Source organism: Coenobita brevimanus, chromosome 30 (assembly GCF_032717465.1).
Source record: "Coenobita brevimanus isolate Jiangsu-jjx chromosome 30, ASM3271746v2, whole genome shotgun sequence".
Classification (NCBI taxonomy): Eukaryota; Metazoa; Arthropoda; class Malacostraca; order Decapoda; family Coenobitidae; genus Coenobita; species Coenobita brevimanus.
In genome coordinates this window covers 11,025,158-11,035,189 of record NC_136983.1, presented here as the reverse complement: position 1 = coordinate 11,035,189, position 10,032 = coordinate 11,025,158, and positions in this window count along the sequence as shown.

Genomic DNA, 10,032 nt, shown 5'->3' with positions numbered 1-10,032 from the left:
CTAGAGCAGCTTGTACAGCACCCTACCCGTATCCCTGACTGCCTTGGAGAGACCTCCAACGTACCTGACCTCTTCTTTACTACTAATCCTTCTGCTTACACTGTTAATCTTTTCTCTCCTTTGGGCTCTTCCGATCACAACCTTATCACCTTAACCTGTCCTACCGCTCCTGTACAGCCTGTGCACCCTCCAGGGAAATGTCGTCTGTGACACTTTGGAGCTGCAGACTGGGAGGCCCTCAGGCAGTACTTCTTTGATTTTTCCTGGAATGATTATTGTTTCCATGGCTGGAAGCCATCTGAGTGTGCCTTGTGCATTACGGAGGTTATTCTCTCAGGCATGGAAGCATACATTCCTTTCTCATATCCTTTGACTAATGCAAGAAAGCCTTGGTTTAATCACGCTTGTTGTAATGCTGTCCTCAACAAGGAGAGGCCTTTCAAAGGTACTGGAGCCAAACCACCCCTGAGACACATCTTTTATACGTTTCTGCCCGGAATCATGCTAAATCTGTTCTTCGCTCTGCTAAAAATAATGTCATCCACACTAAATGCTCTATACTCTCCAACTCGAATTCTTCCCGCTCCTTCTGGCACCTTGCCAAAAACCTTTCTAACAATTTTACCTCATCATCGTTCCCTCCTCATTTCTACTCTGATGGCTCTGTAGCTATTTCTTCTACTGATAAAGCAGATCTCTTCTCTCAGACTTTCTCCTCCAGTTCCACCTTAGACGATTCTGGTGCTGTTCCTCCATCACTTCCCCCCTCTGACTTCCTCATGGCTGACATTAAAATTTCTTCAACTGATGTATTTTCTGCCATCACAGGTCTCAATACTAATAAGGCATAAGGGCCTGATGGAGTCTCTCCTGTTGTTCTCAAGAACTGTGCTTCTGTGCTTACACCCTGCCTAGGCAAACTCTTTCGCCTTTGTCTATCAACTTATACCTTTTCTTCTTGCTGGAAGTTTGCTCTCATTCAGCGAGTCCCAAAGAAGAGTGACCATTCCCATCCCTCTAACTATCTTCCAATTGCTTTAACATCCTGTATCTTAAAAGTTTTTGAGTAAATTCTTAATAGAAAAATTTGAAAGAATCTTTCCTGTCACAACTCTCATGTGTGGAGAGACTCCCCACATACAGGTCTTCTCAATAGAGTGGAGTCAAAGGCTTTTCGTCTCATTAACTCTCCTCCTCTTACTGACTCCCTTCAACCTCTGTCTCTTCGCCGCACTGTTGCATCTTTATCTCTTTTCTACCACTACTTCAATGGTCACTGCTCCTCTGAACTGTCTGCTTGAATTCCTCCACCTCTACGACGGGCGCGTAGCACCCGTCTAGCAGCAAACTCTCATCCCTTTTCTGTTCATCTCTCTAATGCAAGAGTTAACCGTTACTCTCGGTCCTTCATTTATGCAACAGGTCAACTCTGGAACTGTTTCCCTTTGTCCGTGTTTCCTGCTTCCTATGATCTCCGGTCTTTCAAATGCAGTGTGTCCAGGCATCTCGAAATGATCGGATCTTGAATTTGACTCTCTCTTGTATTTTGTTTTTCTGTTGGAGGGAGCAGTCATTGCGGGCTCGTGGGCTTTGGTTCCTTCTTCCTAGGTTATAAAAAAAAAAAAAAAATTCCTCACTGTGGTCACTTTTGTCATTTGTGGTAAGTGACTGGATCGTTTTCAGCATTTTGTGCTTTACATGAATGATGTCAAAGTTATTGTAATTGTAAAAGTGTAAATGTGTATCGAGGGCTAGTGAATTCCATACGAAGAACTGACGGTTTTGAGAAATAAACCAGGGATTATTATTAACTTTGCCAACGAAGCTAGAGGATATCAAGTATTCATCCCTGTTTGTCTGTCTGTGTGTTTGATTTTTCACAAGATATCTCAAAAGGATATTGATAGAAATCTATTAAATTCTATGGATGCGTAGGGCATGGGCGACGGAGGCGTTTATTAAATTTTGGTGGATCTCAGTCGCCTGGTATTGGCGTAGGTGGAGGTAGGCGATCCTTTGTTCTCGTATTATTTTTATTATTATTATTATTATTATTATTATTATTATTATTAAATGTTTAACTAGTTATTCCTTTATGTCTTCATTAATTTATGACAAGAGAGCGAGCAATGTATATTTTCAGTTAAGTTTGGAAATGAGCTGCGCAGCCCCACTCGATCGCCACACTGAGCAGAAGCAAATAACTTTACTTGTATGGGAAGTATAGCTGAAATTCTTTCCACATGTAATGCATTCCTTCAACGTTTTTCTTTTTCTTTATTTTTTAATCATATAAAAACTAACCTATAAAGATGTACGAACTCCTTGAAGCCTCAAGGTGTCTAAAGCAGTGTTCGGCTGTAATCAGTGAACGCCCCAATTACGAAATCAAATTAAACAAAGATATTCTGTCATATCACTGTGTTTTTGGCATCAACTCTACCTATCCATCTATCTTTTGCTCTAGCAATTAAATAATGGATATTCCACCTATGATTTTTTTACAGGGAAATTGTGATAACAAGGTGCTCGTTTGCTCTTCACGCGCTCACAAATCACACTTTACTGGATTTACTCATTGTTTCTCGGGCACGGAATTGATAGTCCATTCCTAAAGGCACAGCAGCCCTCCTACATTCCACACACCCTTATATGTCGCCACTCTGATGCTAATACCCGACGTCTGCACTGAATATGTTGGAAAAGATGTAATGTTATTAGTGAGGATATTTGCATGACATGGTCGTGTGTAATATATATATACAGTATATATATATATATATATATATATATATATATATATATATATATATATATATATATATATATATATATATATAGATAGATAGATAGATAGATAGATAGATTTATAGATAGATAGATAGATATAGATATATATATACATATCCTCACCTCTCCTTTACTTTCACTCTTTCATTTCTTTCCTCTTCCTCCTTTCCCTTGTCTTGTCCCCACTTCTTTCTTTTGCCCCATCCTCCTTCCTATTTTCTCCTTGCTCTTCCTCTTACACTGTGCTCTGCTTTGGGACAGTGTGCAAATCGTAGTACATCTGGCACACCTGAGCTCATGCTTATCAGTTAAGAGTGTCATCACATGATCTATTTATTAGGCTGTACTTATTGTTATTACAGTTATTTACAAGAACTGAAAATGTAGAGTTATTGCAATTGATCATGCTAGTGTCATCTATTATATTCCAGTGACAAGAGTCTTTATCTTTAATTTCACACTCTTTATTTTTCTTCCAGCGGTTTCCCAACCTAGGGGTTAGTTTCAGTGTTCTGTTTTACCTTGATTACTGTTTGGAACTTTAGGATAATTTCTGCAAATCTTAGTTTGACAATCCTTTTCGAGCCTGTTTGATTTTGTAGCTGTAGCTTTACGTTAATGTTATGTAGGAGTGTTTTTAATTGCCTATTTCTTTCCTCCCTTTTTGTCACTGCTGTTTGTTTTAGACTTTAATACCATTTATTCCCCTTCTTAAGTTTTCGAATTGGTGCGTCTGGCCGCCACTTTGTACCCTAAAATTTCCGTTGCTTTACTTTACCTTAATCTTCAGGCAGTCAGATACGCCTTTCGCCCCACCTCCTGGTAACAATATATATATATATATATATATATATATATATATATATATATATATATATATATATATATATATATATATATAAATTGTTACGGAACAGAGATAATGAACACATCAAGTGAGATATATATATATATATATATATATATATATATATATATATATATATATATATATATATATATATATATATATATATATATATATATATAAATTATTACGGAACAGAGATAATGAACACATCAAGTGAGAATCACTACTGTCCCGCAAAGTTCTAGTTTCAAAACAAAAGACTTAGGTAAAATTACAAGTTAAAGTTTAATGCTCAAACTAACAACTAAACATTCAGGACTCATAAGGATAATGTAATGGCAAAACAGGTTACATATATGGTTAACTGCAATAGCCTCTATTAACACGAAATTAGCAAGAGCAAATTTATCTAAGCCAGCCCTGATAAAATGAGAAAACCGCATAATGCTCATTTAAAGCTAGATAAATATTATTACAGATACAAAATATTACTAATACTGGCTGACAGTATGGAACCAGTGTGATTCATAAAAACTTTACCAGGCTTACGAATTAACGCCTTAGGCTATACAGTACAAGAAAAATGGTAATAACACTTATACTCAAATAATACAGCAGCTAGATGGCTGGAGACTTCCTGAACACTCACAATAATAATATACTGTACAGGGGAGGACAGAGATGTGAACAGAATGAGAAGTAGATCTAAGTGGCCACTAATGCAGAGACTGAGCTCATTATATAGGGGCTGGCAGAGCTTGATTCAACTTGTAAGAAGGACGCGCAAATGAAGGCACAGGGGACGAAGAGTTGACAATCATGCTCTGAACAACAGAAAGAACGACTTACTCTACTATAAGGGGGAGAAGGTGGGAGTGAGGTAGAACACGCAAGCCTGGTCACTATGGAAGCCACGTGGCGAGTCATGAACAAACATGCAGCATACTGTACATTAGGATCATACAAAGGATGATGCAATCATGAACAAAACTGTATCATAAGTTAGAATTATACAAGGGATGATGAAATCATAGGCTATGTAACATCTCCCCACAAAGAAAAAGAAATTTGCAAAGGAAATTTCTTATTACTCTAAAACAATCTGTCTAAAGTCTAGATAAGCGATCTGCAATAACATTTTCTTTCCCCTTGATATGTTGTATGTCTAATGAATACTCCTGAAGAAGTAGACTCCATCTTGTTAATCTCTGATTTTTATCTTTAAACTTACTAAGGAATTTCAGTAGGTTATGATCGGTATAAATGACTATGGGGTCAAAACTAGAACACAAATAAAATGAAAAATGCTGTAAACCCAAAATCAAGGCCAAAAGCTCTTTCTCAATAGTTGAGTAGTTCTTTTGAGGTGGAGTGAACTTCTTACTGTAATAAGATACAGGGTGTTCAATACCCTGATCATCCTCTTGCAGCAAAACAGCCCCAGCTCCTGTATCACTTGCGTCAACAGCCATCTTAAAAGGTTTAGCAAAATTTGGAGTAGCGAGCACTGGCTGACTTAATAGAATAGCTTTAAGTTTGCTGAAAGAGGATTCAGAGTTATCGGTCCAGACAAATTTAAGTCCCTTTTTCAGTAGGTCTGTAAGTGGTGATACAAGAATTGAAAAGTTAAGAACAAATCTCCTGTAATAACTTACCATTCCCAAAAATCTTTGTAGCTCTTTCCTACTTTTAGGTCTGGGACGATCACTTATAACCTGAACCTTAGCTGCTGGTGGTGCAACGTGTCCATCACCAATTACGTACCCAAGGTACTGAACTTTAGCTTGACCAAACTCACACTTTGATAAATTAGCTACAAGATTACCCTGAACCAAACGCTCAAGAAATTTACTGACATGGCGTAGGTGATCTTTCCAGTTGTCACTGAAGATTAATACATCATCAATATAAACAACACACCCTGCCAAACCCTCTGTTACAACATTCAAGAGCTTCTGAAAAGTGGCTGGTGCATTCTTCATACCATATGGCATTACAGAACATGCAAAAGTCTTTCCTAGTGTTACAAAACATGAGATCTCCCTAGCACGTTCAGTCTTAGGTACTTGCCAGTATCTCTTAAACAAATCAAACTTACTTATGTACCTAGCCTTTCCGATCTTATCTATGCAATCTTCCACGCGAGGGAGAGGGTAAGTGTCGTTTTGGTTATCTGATTAACATGTCTGTAGTCGATGCAAAGCCGCTGTGACCCACCTGGCTTAGGGACTAGAGTGACAGGAGAACTCCACTCACTCTGACAGGGCTCAATCATCTTGTGGTCCAACAGGTAGCCAAGCTCCTTCTGGATGAGAGGAACCTTCACTGGGTTCACACGGTAAGGAGGCAGTTTAATTGGCTTTGCGTCTCCAACATCCGACATCATGCATCAACACAGTGGTTCTTCCTGGAGTGTCACGGAACACTTGTGAGTACTCCTGCAGTAATGCCAAAAACTCCTGCCTTTCCTCGGGAGCTAGATGAGAAAGCTTAGTCTGGAGATCATTCATGATATCAGGATTCTTCCCCAAACTATCACTCAGGCTCATACTGCATGGGAGAATTTCACTTGCAGACTCGGGTGGAACAGCTACAGTGCAGACCGGGTTATTTTCGTCCCGCCTGTGATATAACTTTAGCATGTTGATGTGACAAAGTTGCTTGTTCTTTCTACGATCTGGTGTGGCGATGACATAGTTGACATCACTGAGTTTCTTCTCCATGAAATAAGGACCACTAAACTTGGCTTGAAGAGGTCGCCCATGCACTGGTAGCAGAATCAAAACCTGATCTCCTGGCTGAAAGTGGCGTAACCTGGACTTCTTATCATACCAAGTCTTCATCTTCTCCTGAGCAGCTCCTAAATTCTCTCTCGCCAGCTGTAAAGCAGTGGACAGCCGTTCTTTGAACTTCATCACATACTCCAGCAGGTTGACGTCGTCTTCCTCCGACAGCCAGCATTCCTTGAGTAACTTAAGGGGTCCTCTTACTTCATGGCCAAACAGTAGTTCAAAGGGTGAGAAGCCCAGTGATTCATTTGGAGATTCTCTTGCGGCAAATACAACGAATGGAAGACCTTTATCCCAATCTTTCTGACATTCCAAACAGTATTTCCTGAGCATCGATTTCAGTGTTTGATGATATCTCTCCAACGCTCCTTGGGTCTGGGGATGGTAAGCTGAAGACGTGATCTGGGTGATGCCCAACTCTCAGAGACTGCTTGAAAACATTTGACATGAAATTACTTCCCCGGTCTAACTGTACCTCTTTGGGCAGACCAAACTTGGTGAAGAACCCTAGCATTTCCTTAACCATGTTCTTTGCTGAGATATTTCTAAGTGGAATGGCTTCAGGATAACGAGTAGCCACATCAATCAGGGTCAACACATAAGAAAATCCTGAAGAAGTCTTAGGAAGAGGGCCCACAATATCCACCAACACACGGGTGAATGACGCCTCAAAAGGAGGAATGGGAACTAGAGGTGCAACCTTTTCGGTCTGATTACACTTCCCCACAACTTGACAGGTGTGACAAGACTTACAATACCAGGAAACATCTCTGAAGATACCTGACCAGTAGAAGTGTTTCAAAATGTGTGCCAGTCTTCCTCACTCCAAGGTGTCCTGCCAAACTGGAATCATGAGCCACTCTAATGATATCCTGCCTACAAACACGAGGGATGACAACTTGATGTACAACCTCCCATTCACAGTCGGCTGATGCTGTTGGGGGTCTCCACTTCCTCATAAGTACTCCTGACTTTATATAATAACAAGTAGAAGCACCAGCCGACTCTTCCTCACTGCAAGCAGTTAGCTAGACCTTTCAACTCAGTGTCAGCAACTTGCAACTCAACCAACTCTTGATGAGACAAATTATCAACACTACGGGGTACTGCCTCATCTGGTGAGTGGTCCAAATTAGCAAGAAAAGTGTCTGCTAGGATAACATCATCATCATCATTATCCTCTAAGTCACCAGTAACTTTAGACTTAGCCCTAGTGACCGCACATGCAGAGAACACATCAGGGTCATCACAATCCTGGGTCGCAGTCACTGGTTCACTAGACAACTGAGGAGCTGGACACACTTGACTTCCACCAATATCATTACCAAGTAAGAAAGTTACACCTGACATTGGGAGTGTCTCAACCAACCCAACCATAACGGAACCATTAACAAAACCAGACTCTAAATTCACCCTGCACAGAGGGACAGAGAAGTAATTATTCCCTACACCTTGTAAGATTACATCAGAGGAATTAACATTAGAGCCTAGAACACTGGTCAGCATAAGGGATTGGCAAGCACCTGTATCACGATATATTTTAACTGATTTCCTGTCATTACTGTCCAGAGGACTGACAAAACCATCAGACAGGAAATTAGCACATGAACTCTTGACAGTGTCACCCATGTTACTGCTCAAAAGAGGAGCTTCATCATGAGAATTTAATTTATCCCTCAAAGCAGGTTCAGTTAATTCGGTTAAAGATTTCTGGGATCTCTCAAGGGTGGACACTAGACCAATTGACTGAATATTTATAGACTCCTTTTTGTTCACATCACTCTGTCTCCTGAAACATTTCTCCGTAGTATGACCAAGCTTACTACAATAAGTATATTTACTTTTCTCAAATCTAGAGGTGAAGCTGGTATTTACTTCCTGAGAAACATCATCTTTATTCTCTTTCCTTTTACCTGTACTCTGGGTAGAGGCAACGTACTTACTCTCAGCTTTCCTTTTTTCTTTAGAATATCTCCTCTGAGTGAGAACATATTCATCAGCTAAAACTGCAGCATCAGACAAATTATCTATTCTTTTCTCATCAAGATATAGGCTTACATGTTTATTAATACACCTTTTGAAGTCCTCCAGCAAAATCATCTGCTTAATTTTATTAAAATCAGAATTTACGTTCTTAGAATTTAACCACTGCTCTAACAGATCTTCTTTGATTTTTGCATACTCAACATGGGATTGCTTATCTTGCTTATAAGTTGTCCTAAATTTTACTCTATAGGCTTCAGGAACAAGCTCATAGGCCTTAAGAATCAAGCTCTTAACTACATCATAATTATCAGATTAATCCTGAGGCAAAGATGCATAAGTTACTTGAGCTTTACCGGTGAGAACAGTCTGAAGGAGTACTGGCCAATACTTTTTGGGCCAATTAAAACCTGTAGCTACCCTCTCAAACAACTGAAAATACTTTGTTAAATCAGATTCATTAAAAGGAGGGACAAGTTTAACATTTTTAGCCACATCAAAATCATCAGAGCTAGATGATCCTAGTTCCACGTTGTTTCATGCGATACTCATGGTCTGCCTGAATCCTAGCAAGTTCAATTTCTGCCTGAGCCTGTGCCTGTGCCTCCTGAATACGAGCCTGAGACTCAGCCTCCTTAGCACGTGCCTGAAACTCAGCCTCCTTAGCACGAGCCTCCTGCAGGGCTAGCTGAAACTTAGCTATTTCAATCTGCATTTGCTCATCTGGAGGAGTTACATTAAACAAGCTTTTATTAATCATGCCAACAAAGAGGTCGCCAAATTAATGTTACGGAACAGAGATAATGAACACATCAAGTGAGAAGGCTAAAATCACTACTGTCTCGCAAAGTTCCAGGTTCAAAACAAAAGACTTAGGTAAAATTACAAGTTAAAGTTTAATGCTCAAACTAACAGCTAAATATTCAGGACCCATAAGGATAATGTAATGGCATAACAGGTTACATATATGGTTAACTGCAATAGCCTCTATTAACAAGAAATTAGCAAGAGCAAATTTATCTAAGTCAGCCCTGATAAAATGAGAAAACGGATAATGCTGAGTTAAAGCAAGATATAATATTATTGCAGATACAAAATATTACTAATACTGGCTGACAGTATGGAACCAATGTGATTCATAAAAACTTTACCAGGTTTACGAATTAACGCCTTAGGCTATACAGTACAAGAAAAATGGTAATAACACTTATACTTAAGTTATACAGCTGCTAGATGGCTGGAGACTTCCTGAGCACTCACAAAAATGATTATATACTGTACAGGGGAGGACAGAGATGTAAACAGAATGAGGAGTAGATCTAAGTGGCCACTAATGCAGAGACTGAGTTCATTATATAGGGGCCGGCAGAGCTTGATTCAACTTGTAAGAAGGACGCGCAAATGAAGGCACAGGGGACGAAGAGTTGACAATCATGCTCTGAACAACAGAAAGAACGACTTATTCTACTATAAGGGGGAGAAGGTGGGAGTGAGGTAGAACACGTAAGCCTGGTCACTATGGAAGCCACATGGCGAATCGTGAACAAACATGCAGCATACTGTACAGTACATTAGGATCATACAAAGGATGATGCAATCATGAACAAAACTGTATCATAA